The sequence below is a fragment of the Ambystoma mexicanum genome, chromosome 4p (assembly GCF_040938575.1).
Source record: "Ambystoma mexicanum isolate Mex_15411 chromosome 4p, UKY_AmexF1_1, whole genome shotgun sequence".
Lineage (NCBI taxonomy): Eukaryota > Metazoa > Chordata > Amphibia > Caudata > Ambystomatidae > Ambystoma > Ambystoma mexicanum.
Window position 1 is genome coordinate 549,883,112 of NC_090927.1, and position 13,486 is coordinate 549,896,597.

Below are 13,486 nucleotides of genomic sequence, written 5' to 3' on the forward strand. Positions count from 1 at the left end.
TAGCACAACACCATGGCAATGCCAGACACCAGGCCCTGTTCTCATGATATTCATCCTTCACAGTGGCAGCACTAATCTGATCATCCAAAATCAACATTCAGTTCCCAGATTCTGTGAACTGCTTGGGATTGCACAATTAGCTGATATCTGTGCTGTGCATCTCCCGTCCTCCATAACTTTGGCTGTCTGCACACTCGGTGGGGTGAAGGATGCATAAACTCTAATTAAATGGACAGGGCAAAAGCCCCAAAGGGGGCCTAATTCTCTAGCTACCAAATGCTACAACTTCTAACATGCCTGACCTTGTGGGTTGCTTTTTTGCTTTTTACCAAAGCCTGGCCAGCCCGCTAAGCCTTATTGTGACCAAATGCGCACACACATTCTAATCCAACTACATGATTTCCTACATTTTTGGACTTCGGTCCCTGAGAGTGCCCCCACCGTTATCGCATTGAGACTATAATCATGTTAAAAATGTACTATATAAATGCCAACTAAAATACAATACAATAATACAAAGTTGCAGAACTTTTGCTCACACGCAGACAGCCCTCATGTTTCTACAACACGACCCGTGCCATATTTCACAGCTAGAAACTTCAGATACCTTTTCACCTGCTACCAAAAGCTTCCCTGGATAGAAAATAAAACACCATATTCTAAGATCTCCTTAATGCAACTAAAGCACAACATCAATCACTACTGCTAGCTATAAAACATATTACACATGCCGTAGCTCTAGCCTCTAAATATAATAAATGTTATCATATTGGTGCTTCTTCTTTCATCGTGTAAAGCTCTTTGATGCTTTCTAAAGTGTGCCAACGCTAACTACAAATATTGCAGAACTGCCAAACAACATGGCAAAATACTGACACTAAATGGCCAGCGCTTCTTAGTAAAACAATTTGTGCAGCCTAAATCTCTTTCATATGGTTGGGATGTTGCACTTGCAACCCAACACTAGCACAAGAGGCTGTGAGACGTAGCACAGAAAGTGTAATTGCTGGAACAAGGGCTGCAAGGGATGATCGAGGAATCTCTGAAGGTCTGTTTGGGAGTCTGGTAGGAGAGGCATGTGATGGCATATAGGGCTTTGGGAGCTGCCATAGTGTTTTGTAAGCTCTGGAACAATGGCATGTAAAGACTGAAACAGTGGCTTTCAGGGGATTTCCCGGCGGCTCTGTGCACTAGTACAGGGAACTCTGTGGGTCAACCAAGAGAGCTGTGATGGCTAAAGCTGAGGCAGTGTGAGGGGGTTACTGTGAATTTAACGGAGGAAAAAAAAACAAATGGGGAAACCACCTAATCAAATTTTTTGACAGAAAAACGAAAAATAGCTTTTTGTACTTTATTAAAAATAATGCGGTGGGAGATCCCCCCACACCTCCCTTACCCAACCTACCCTATTCTTTGCGGTACATATACAAAATACCTACCATTTTCAGTCAAACAAGTTCAGTAATTTCTCCTTCGATTTTTTCATTCATTTTTTTCTACTGATTTGGTGCAGCATTTCTGTGAAATGATCAACAACAATAAAAAATATACATATATAATAATACCTACCACTTTCGGTCAAAAAGATTCTGCATTTTCTCCTTTGTTTTTTTTCTCATTCTTTACCACGGTTTCGGTGTGCAGGCACAGGAGCCTGGCAGCGGTGGCTGCAAAGGCTGGCAGTAACGATGAGGATGATGTTTGGAATGGCACATGGCGCAACGAGAGCTGCACAAGGGGTGCTAGTAACGCGTGGCCTGCATCTGCTTGTAGCTGGCCTACGTGGCTTCGAGCTATGTCTCACGGAGTGAGTGCTGGTGCATGGTGTGTTGTTCAAGTGCAGTGTTGCACTGATTTTCTCACGGGGGACATGACAAGAGCACAACGAACAGCTGCATAACACTTTTCTCACATCTAATTGCAATCATAAGCGGCAGAAATCATTGTGTAAACCTGTGAAAAACGTTCTTGTGGCACCTATCCTTTTGCGGGAGACTCAGTATTAAGCCAATGAAAAAGAAGCATTATAAAGCTTACTAGTACCCTGCATAGCCTACCAATAGAATAATCTGGCATTCTAACTGTGCCTCTGACAGGTATAGGCCGATTTGACCGACAAAAAATGGTTGCACAGACCAAAAGTTCTTAAAATGCTACCACCAAAGGTTCGAACACCAAAAGTTTGAATCTTTGGTGGTAGCGTTGTAAAAAAAAAAAAATGGGGGCTGCGGGGGTATCCTCCACATCACCCCGCTAACTACACTTCATGGTATAGTGAGCGGGGGTTGCGGGTGACACCCCCGCAGCCTTTCGTTTAAAAAAAAAAGAAAAGAAAAGGACCCTGTGGCGCCGTTTCCCGATCACAGAAGTGAAAGGGAACTGGCGGTGCAGGAACACAGCTTGAAGATGAAGGTAAGTGGGGTTTGTTTATGTTGGGGGTGTGTGTGGGGGTGTGCTGAGGGTGTGGGTGAGGGGATGTTATGGGTGTGTTGTGTGTGTGGGAGTGTGAGTATGTATGTGTGTTTGCATGAGAAAGGTGCAAACTTTTGGTAGTTCGCACCTTTCTCATTCGAATGTTTCTGCCCCGGCAGTTTCTGCCACGGCCAAATCACTTAGATTCCCTATAACATGGTATGCAAAGTAAAACAAACTTATACCAAGTGAAGCATCAGTTTGTTTTTTAAAGAGCAAACTGAGCTGAATTTCTTCTAGGCAATCCAATGTTTAGCAGTTAAGAACAAGTACAATTTATGAGGTAGCAATGTACCAATGACAACAAAATTAGGACCAGAGTAAAAGGTGGGAGTTTTGCAAACGTGTCCTGGTTTTGCAGGCTTTATTTTGCCATTGTTCTCCCATCCCAGCTTGAGTTTTACACTAACGTACTAAGAGTTGTGCACTATTGTCTTTCATTAGCAGAACTAGTTGTTTGTGCAAGGAAGTGGATCTGCCAAACACCTGATGTCATAAATAAACGATTTACCAAAATGCATTGGCTAAACAAGTGTGATGTATTCTATTGTTTCCCATGTAGTGCTCACTAACATCATTCTTCATTTTGTAATGCAGTATATATAAAATCGTAATATTTTTTTATTTTTTTTAATTTAATGATTTTTTATTGTTCAAGATACTGAAAATTATACATATGTTAGCAAGTTACAGACTTGAGTGAAACAGGTTACCATAAAGGATGAACAGAGTAAATGATCTTAACAAACGAGATTATGATTTCTATACAAGACACTCGTTGGTCAAATTAACAAATTGCACCAATTTAAACAAGAGTAGACTAGAAGTTGGAGATATTACTAATTAAACATGAATAGTTATAAAACAAGTCTGTAAAGAGTAACTAATATGGAGAGAAGAATAGAAATATGGGGAGACGTACTAGGAGACAAACATGAGACATACAGGAAAGAGGTGGGAGCAGGATGGGGAGGGATGGGTATAATCCATTTTTTTTTTCATAAAACTGATCTATTCATTTCTGTAATAATATAAAACAGTCCTTTGAATATAAGTATAGTCATCAGGTTAATGAAGTAAATATGAGGATATATGTTCATGGGCCATGAGCAGTTGCGTTGAAACAGTTAAGATAACAGGTGAAATAGTACCATTTAGCATTGTATTAAGGAATTGTATTTTGATTGTTAGCCATGCACATTTCCAATTTATGAGTGTGACAAATAACATTCCACCATGCCTTAGCAGAGAGCAAACGAAATTCTTTCCAGTTAGCTGTGATGCATTTTAAGGCTATACCTATAAATAGATCATATAATCTGGCTGAGTCAGGTGGAATGTATGTTGTAATAGCCAAGCTTCCTAAAAATATATTCACAGAAGAGAATGGAACATCTACATAGAAGACACATTTAATGAGCTTCCAGATATCATGCGAAAATTTGACAATATATGAACATTCAAAGAACATGTGCATATATGTGGCGGGTTATAGGCCACATGACCAACATTTAGCATCATAATTCGGGTTAGCCTTAGCTAATTTAGCCGGAGTAATGAATGCTCTATGAATGAAGAATTAATAGTGTTGTGTAATATTTGCTGACACCGATAATTGTTTAATTTTAGAAAACAGGTGGAGCCATATATGATCTTCAAACATATAACCTAAGTCAAATTCCCATTTCAGACGAATTGGGCAAACATTAAATGTTGAGGTGAGCAAATTGTATATTTTTGAGGCTCTAACTTTGCCAGTCATGGTTAGCTGCAGTAATCTGAGGGCGTCTGGATCAAGAATCTCATAGGAAAAGTGACCGAGTACATCAAGACAGGAGTTGATAAATTTATTGTAAAACTGAAAATCTGTCTTGGGTATGGTAAATATGGTAGAAAATTGCTGGAAAGGGTGAACAGAAGGACTATCTATAATGTGTTGGATGAATCTGATTCCTTTTTTGATCCATGCTTTGCGATTGAGGATCTTTTTATTTATTACTATATTCTTGTTATGCCATAGTAACGGGGAAAGATACTTATCGAGAGTTTTAATATGGGGAAGAGAAAAGTTTGTAGGGCTAAAACGGATGCTTTAATAGGTTCCAAGATGTTTTTTGAGGTATGTTTAAATATGTATATATAATCAGTAATATTGTGTGGATAAACTGTGTGTTTTTCTAATGTCGGGGTGTCTGCGAATTCGGGATCTCTGAACCATTGGCGAGACTGTTTTATGAGAAACGCAGAGTGGTATAACTTAAAGTCAGGGAATCTAATGCCTCCCATTTCATAGGGTGCTTAAAGTTTAGTTAGTGCAATTCTTTTACTTTTTCCTACTCCCAAAAGAAAATTTAGTAGTATGGAATAAATGGATTTGAAAAGGAAAGGGATAGTGGATGGGAGAGAAGCTGAAGATAATATAGTACTATAGGGGTTAGCATCATTTTAATTGTTTCTAAACGCCCCCACCAGGAAAGGTAAAGGGGGGACCACTTGGATGTAAAGTCCTTAAGAGTATCCAGTTACGTTTTAGTGTTGAGCTTGATGGTTTCTTGGATTGTAGGGGCAAAACAAAGTCCTAAATATTTGATGGAACCACTGCACCATTTGAGAACAAACATGTCAATGTCATGCTTGAGACAGTAGGGATTTAAGGGCATAATTTCTGATTTTTGTCTATTTAGTTTATATCCTGATACATGACCAAACTGAGATAGCGCATCCAAGAGGTTAGGTATATGAAGTTTGGGGTTTTTGATTAAGATAAGAATATTGTCCGCGTATGCGGCTATTTTGGTAATTGAGGCACCTACTTGAATACCCAGGATGTTCTTGTTAGATTTTATTAATTCTAGTAACAGTTCAAGTGAGAGGATATATAATAATGGCGAAAAGGGGAAGCCATGCCGCATGTCTCATTGCAAAGGGAAAGAATGAGGATGTTTGACCATTTAAGTAGATAGTGTATCCGGGGATGAATAAAGAAGTTTAACATGTGAGATACATTTTTCACCACAACCGTGCCAGCGTAGGGTTTGGAACATAAAATTCCAATCAAAAGCTTTCTCTGCGTCCAATGCAATGGCAGCGTAGCCTTGATTATCTTTTTTGTCTTTGGCTGCTAGGTTAATGGCATTAAGTAGAAGTCTGGCATTAGAGGATATGTTACGTCCTTTTACATAGCCAGTTTGATCTGTTTTAACCAGATTTGGGGGTGGGGATTCAATTCTGTTAGCTAGTATTTTAGCAAAAATTTTGCTTTCTATGTTGATAAGGGAAATGGGTTGATAATTACTGGGAAGGGTAGGGTCTTTATCTTGTTTAGGGAAAATGATAAGTAACGCTTCTGAGAAGGAACCTGAGGAAGCCTTTTGTGATATAAAGTATGAAAAGAGTGTTTAATGTTTTGGGGTTAATACTTGGGATACATTGATGTAGAATTTGGTGGATAGTCCATCGGGCCTGGTGCTTTGCCTTTACCGAAGCTGTGAATAGCTTTAGTGATCTCAGAGGAGGTAATATCATTTTCAAGGTGAGATAGGTCTGATCTGGGGTATGAGTTGTGACTAATATTATTCAGAAAGGAGTCAATATTGTCTTTGGGAATAGAGCTTTCTGGAGTATAGAGATCAGTATAAAATGTCCTAAAGCTTTGAAGTAATTCATCAGAACGGTGATGAGATATGACTTGAGTGTCCTTAATGTGTGAAATTTGAACTTTTTCCTTTTTGGTTTTTAAATAAGAAGCAAGCATTTTGCTCGCTTTATTTGACGTTTGATATATCTTTGTTTTGTATTTAAGTATGGTACCAGCTGCAAGCTCTGTGATTTCTTTATTGATTTCAAAGCGTATTTTTATTACTTGTAAGTTTGTTGAGTTAGTGTCAACATAGTAGTGTTGCTCTGCAAGGTTGAGTTTAGAGTAAAGGTAATCTAGGTGTTTTTTCGTAAGTTTTTTGTTCATACCTGAGAGGGCCATTATTTGACCTCTTAAAGCAGATTTGAATTCATCCTAATTATTAACCACAGAGGTAAGTAGGATTATTTAGCGTGTTTTGGGAGCACAGCACCATTGCATGGGATTAATGTATTGCTATAATGAGGTACAGCAAGCCATGTGTTGCCAATGTGACATGGACATGTAAATGAAGACAGGCTACTCAGTCAAAAACACAGCAATTTTTATCACATTTAAAAAACACATTTTTTTTTCTTATCTCTCACCTGAAATGCCTCTGTTGCAGGAGACACATTAGAGGATTAATGAACTAATGTAATTAACAGTACTAACATGATTCTAATCAAATAACATCATGATGTGTTCTCCAATGCAAAATGAGGTGGAAAAGACAGGCTCTGAAAGTCATTTTAAACGTGCACTTGGATTCATTTTTCTTCTTCTCTGTTCACTGTGTTAGCTGGATGCAAATCTGCATGCCAGGAAATGAGTAGATACAGTTTCTAAACTGTATAAGCCAAGCCATTGTTTAAAGAAGGAGGGTATGACATGATAGAATTCTATTGGGTGCACGTCACCCTAGGGGCTGTAACAGAGGTTTCCTGAAGAATCTCAGGGAGAGAGAAAGGCAGTGGACATTTTTACACAGCTTGGGTGAGAAGCCTGAGGGGGGTTGCTGTGGGGTAGCCTGATAGAGGGGCGTCGTTCCAGTGTACTGCTGACTTTCACAGGCTGGAGATTCCAGTGAATTGGGACCGGTTTTAGGACCAAAGAGTGCAGATTGGAACTGCATGTCCTCGCCGGGTGTTACAAAGGGAAGTCCCGAGCCATTTAAAGAAGGCGACCTGTCCAGAGAGTTCACGCACTGATCTGCTACAATTTTGCTGATAATTATTTTACACAAAGCGAGAATGCGCTGTGTGAATGAAAGCTATTTCAGTCAGGCAGCGTAGCGATAGCTGTATTCTAATGTTGCTATTCAGAAATGCAAGTCAACTGATGCATTTTTTTTTATTGTTGCGAAGAATCTAATGTAATGCCATGTATTTTGCAATTGCTTCTCTTGTGTTTATTCTAGAAAAGACTGCCTCGCAAAACTGGTAATGTATGATTTTGAAATGAAATTGATGTAAATCACAATCCGTGTAAAGGCTTCTATTTGATTCTGTTTTTCTCTGGTACAGTTGTTAGCCCATATCATCTAATAAAAGGGGAGGTTATTAGGTAATATATGTCAAGCATCCCATGTGGAAAAAGTTATGTTATGAGTAATGATAAATAGCTGTGTGCGCGGTTCCACTCAGTGTATGTGTGTGTGACTTCTGAGTGGAACACAATCTGATAGTCTGTTGGATGTACATGAGTCAGCAGAGAAAGAGGCCTCTGGAAATAATTTCACTAATGTAAATAAATTAGTGATTATACCACATGTTATTGTGAATACTTTATGGAAGCATAGCTCACTGGTGTAGATAAATCAGTAATAACAGCCATAAGTGGCACTCCATATGAAAATGTGGTGTTCTTGAATAATGTAGAAGCCTGTGGCCTCTAGAGATCACAAGAACAGTCTAAACAGAAGAAAGGGGTTTTGTATGTTGGGGCCACAAATAAATCAAAGAAATTATGCTCATCACTATACCACAACGAAATGCATACCAACTAAATGTATCTGTGTACTGAAATAATGCATAGCCACGATACCACCATAATACCAAACCCGATCTGAATGCAAGGGGTGATTGTTGATAAATTACTTTTATTCTTAGTGATAAGAAAATACCGCTAGGCTCCAAATCTACACAAAATACCCTACAGGTATCACAGTCTTGATTGTTATTGAAATATTGTTGAATGAAAGCTTGAACGGATTGAAAAAACTGTGAATCATTTAGAAGGAAATGGTTAAGTGTCCATCTGGTAGCCACTTTGTTCGCATCTGTAAGGCAAAAGGATGTGATAACCGGTGCGTGGTCTGATATAATACTATTAGAGATTTTAGAATCAATAATGGATCCAGAGAGGGTTTTAATTACAAAAATATAGTCAATGCGTGATAATGTATTGTGTGGGGGGAATGGAAGTTATAGTCCAATTGTGTGGGATGAGATAGCCTCCATGTCTCAATTAATCCTGTCTCCGCTAGGCAATTAACAAAGGACGTGTGCGTTTTATTGGGTTTGAACATGCAACTGGATTTTCGGTCTAAAAAAGGGTCACACACCTGATTGACATCTCTACACATTATCAAATTGGTAAAGTTATTTTTAAGCATCATTTGTTTTATAGCATTCCAAAAGGGGGGATCTGGTAGTGTGGGCCCATAGATGTTTGTAATTGATACTTGTGTGGAATCAATTAAAAGGTTTTCCCAAACCCATCTGCCATTGGTGTCAGCATCTTGGGCAAGAATTTTGAAGGATTATTTTTGCTGATTAATATAGAAACTCCATTTATTTTCTTGGATACAGCAGGACTGGAGATAACCTCCTTAGCCAAGAGAGATTGAGTTTCATTGTTTCTTTTTAGGATAAATGAGTTTCTTGTAGGCAAGCAACTGTAGGCTGAAATTTGTTCAAGTGAGATATAACTGTGCATCTTTTGAAGGGATTCTTACATCCCTTGATGTTCCATGTCATGCACTTAAAGATCATTTATCAAAAACATATTGATAGACATGCAACTTATAGCTGTAGAATGATAATCGAAACATATCCTTAGTCATGTGGTTTAAATCACATATACCCAAATAGTTATACAGGAGGATAGAACATTGAGGATCAGGGAGGGGAGGAAGGGGTCTGATCAAACATTGAGAGGATTCAGACAATGTGATACAAGTGGTTTTAGAGATCAAACAGGACATAGGAGGAGGATCAGGGAGGAAAGATATACTGGGGATAGGTAACGCCAACTGGGTCGCCCAAAGGAAAAGAGCGACCATCAGTGGAAGAGGGACACAACAAGAGCACCCGCCCCACTCAAGTAATGCAATTGGATAATCATTGCATTAGGTAAATAATAAAAAGAATATAAAGTTGTGAAGACTAGATTTCAACTAGTAGGTGATGTTGAGGCCATTGCAGGAGAGGAGGTGTCCATACCGTCACATTTAATGGATTGTATGAAGGACCTCAAGTCAGCTGGATCATGAAATACTGCTGTGCGACCCTCATGAGTTACTTTAAGGGAGCATGGGTGGAATAAGCCATAGCAGATATTTAGTTGTTTTAGAGCAGGACGGAATGATAGAAAAACGTTTCTTCTTTGTGCCGTGCTTCTGGCCACATCCTTTGAAATAAATAGCTTGCTGCAATGCCAAATGAGTGATTTGCCTTCTTTTGCTGTGGAGATAATAAGTTGTAGTTGAGAGTATTCCAAAAGGTAAAACATAAGTGTCCTGGGCATCGGAAGAGATGTGGAAGAGACTGTAGGTTGACCAATTCTATGAGCACATTGTATGTTAAATGTAGTTTCCAAGGGCAAACGTAGGATGGCTGGTAAGAATTTTTGTAGGAAAACAATGGGGTCGGTTCCCTCAACTCCCTCTGGTAAGCCTGAGATGCAGAGGTTATTGCACCTGCTGCGATTTTCCAAGTCTTCATTATGCTTTTGGAGTTCTTTAATAGATTTTTCTAATTGTGCAACCCTAGGGGATATGTCTTCAAGATCACCCACTCTTTTCTCTACCTCCTCCACTCTATTCTTGACTCCCATCCACCTTTCAGCTAATTGCTGTAGCTTAGAGTTTGTGGTTTCTATGAAGGGCTTAAGTGCCCTGATTTCCGCGAGAATGGCTTCAATGGCAGGATCTGAAATACCTAGTGGTGGTGGTGAGTCACTTTTAGGTCTTTTAAGATTTGTTGAAGAGGAGGTGGCATCTTTAGTAGAGGAAACATTTTTTTGGTTAGCTTTGTTGGCTGCCATAGTTGAACAATTGTTGACTGATACTTGTTATTGAGGCGTTTAACTGAGGTGAAGAATTGAAGATAGTTATAAATCAGAACAATAGTCAGCTTGCGTTCAATTGTGTGACCACCTTTTTGCAAATAGTTGGAGTGATTTCTTAACTTGGAAGGGTTTGGTAATATCTCTTTGTAAATGTTTTCTATGATGTCTCATAGTATACAATTATTACATACATATTATTATTCATGTTTTACTCTTAGATAAAGAGACCAAAATGGAAAAACAGAGAATAATAAGGCATATACTACGGAAGCTTAAAAGACTGAAGAGATCTTGTAGGAATTTGTGTTATCGTAAAGTAATCCAAAAGCAGTTTTCCAAAGCAGTCTACAATAAAGAGAGGAGCAAGCCTGCAGAGCTGTGGAGGTGTGAAGGTTGGGTGTTAATATTCCAATCTGTATAGCCAGTAGATAAATATTGCTGGCAAGAAGATGTGGCAATTGTTATTAATATTTAGAGGAGAGGAGTGTTTATGCAAGAAGTATTCAATATATAGAGTGCAGAGTACTTAAATTTCAACTGTATGTCTTAAATATTTTTCCACTCTTCCGCTTCTCTTTTTCTTCCTTTGCTCTTGTTCTTTACATCTGATAGCACCCTTCCCTTCTTGCAGCCCCTTCACCCTTTCCTCTCACCTTTAAGACTTATCTGTGTTCTTCTTTTCTCTGTGCTTCTAAATGAACTGTTTAAATGCTCACTCTTTTTCTCCCTTTTTCTTTTCCCCCTTTTTTTACCTCCTTTTGTACACCAGGTGGCAAATTGGTATAAAGGAGCCAGTATTACCAGGCCCGAGCCGGTGCATCACTTAATGCGTGACACCGCACCTCTCCACACGAGGGGCGGCGCGCTTCAGGCGTTATCTCTGTGTTTGTCCTCTGAGTGCGACCCGGCCATCGAAGAAGCAGTTCTCTGCGTCGGAACTGTACCGAAAACGCAGCAAGCCCTCTCGAGGTATCAGCAGCGCAATGTGCTCCAGATTTAAGGCAAGTTCTGAAAAAATAAAAAAGGCCTAATGTATTATATATATTTTGTGAGGCGGCGCGGCACCTCTAGGCGGCCATCTTTCCTCAGTGCTTAGCCACGCCCCATAAAATCGTAATATTATTATCCAAATTGATGATATTCAATGAATCAATGAAGGGGGAATTCTGAGTTGGCCAAACTGGGATTGAAACCTGTGATACATTGCAGGATTAATAGAGTTCAGAATATCAAACACTTAACTCCTTAGGCAAATGTCACCCTTTTCTACATAATGCGTGAACAGGATTATTTCTGAAATGTGAAAAAGTGCATAGAGATAAGTGCTTTCAATAATTTTCAATCAAGTATGACACATGAGCACCAGTGGTCGAAGTGCACGAAAAGAAGTAGTGGAACTATGTTTCCTGCCGGTCTGCACCCACTCCCCACAAACCCCATCACCACGTCCCCTCCCACACACAATAGACACCCCAAACACTTGCACCTGCTGTTTAAGGGAACGTTCAGTGCACTGCACTGAAAGTGCAAGTTTCAACTTCTTCCTACACTTCTATTTCAAAACGAAACCATTCTGGAATGGTTTCTTTTTAAAATAAAAGTATAGGAGCTGTAAAAGATCATTTAAAAAAGTAGAGGAGCACCGCTCCCGTCCGCTCCCGCTCACTTCGACCACTGATGAGCACCCTGTTTGGTGTGCATAGCCAATCAGGTGTGAGCATACACAGGTTGTATTCGCTGGTACATGTCCACATAAGCTTGCACCCTGCTTAACTGTGGATGTCTCCAATGCTGCCTCTCCCTCATGCCCGCTCTGCCACAGTCTCTATACCATGGGTCTCCAACCAGTAGTTTGTGAGCTACTGGTAGCTCTCCTGGGGCTTCCCAGTAGCTCTTCGCATTAGACACCAAAATGAGCACATTGTTTATTTTGGTGTCTGAAGTCCCTGGGCCTCTTTCCCTGCTGCTTTGATCTCCTCTCCTTACATATCAAACAGTCAAAAGCTGTGTGCATGGTGAGAGAAGGAGAAGCAGCCTTTGGGCTCGAAGGGCTCGGGCAATGTCACAACAAGGGGTTATATATGAATAACAAAAGCAAATAGGAAATGTGTGCTGTGACCATTGTCAGCAAGAGGTGCAAATCATGGCTGATTAAAAAGGGGAGGGGTGCATAAATCTGCATGCCATGTGTAACAAAGATGGGGCCGTGATGGTTTCAGTCTCACTGTGTTTATTTAGATTTATTTCAGTTAGCATTACTTTGAAAGCTGGTATTTGTAGGCTTCCAATCAGAACTGGGAATATAAAGAAATCGGTGTAATCATGTTTTGCTGAGTTTGGATGTGGGTGCGCGCATGTAGAAAAAAGACCATCCATGTGCCCGCTTCCAAGAAAAAAAGGTACATATAGCATTACGTGTTGGTGAAACTGCATTTTTTTAATTTAAGATACTGAGTTTTCGATTTTAAGCAGAAGCCCCAATAGTATTAAAGGTTAAGATGACATTCGCTTTGATAAGGAGGAGCCCATCTCTATGCACGTCCCAATATAGGAATTCAACCACGAACAGAAATGTTACACTTATGTTAATGTGGAAAACTACTAGCGGACTGCATTCTGGTGCTTGTCACTACATTTATAAAAACTGAACAGGAATTTAAAGTCACATGTGCCCTTAATGCCAAGATTTACATGATTTCATAGTTCTGTTTCATCCTTTGTTTTACAAAACAAGAATACAAATGTACTAATTAGGTGGGAAAAGTCATTAGTGGTTTGTATGTATATACTTTGATATGTGTAGGATTAATATAGCCTAAACCTAGTTACTAAGTAACGGAGCACCGTAACGACCATGGTGGTGAATACAGGGAGAGATCACAGAGGAGAGCCATAAGATGAGAAAACAATTAATAGGGTTGATCCCATTTGGCTATGTCCACAAACCGGGAGATCTACAGAGATCTATGGGGAACCTGTTTGCATGTGTTCAAATTCTGGCAGGGGGTTTTCAGCTTTTCAATACTGTATTGAAATGGTGCAATGTATGTGCAGTGTTTTTCCTACAAATTGGGCACCATCCAATTGGCAAGTAATTCTCTAACA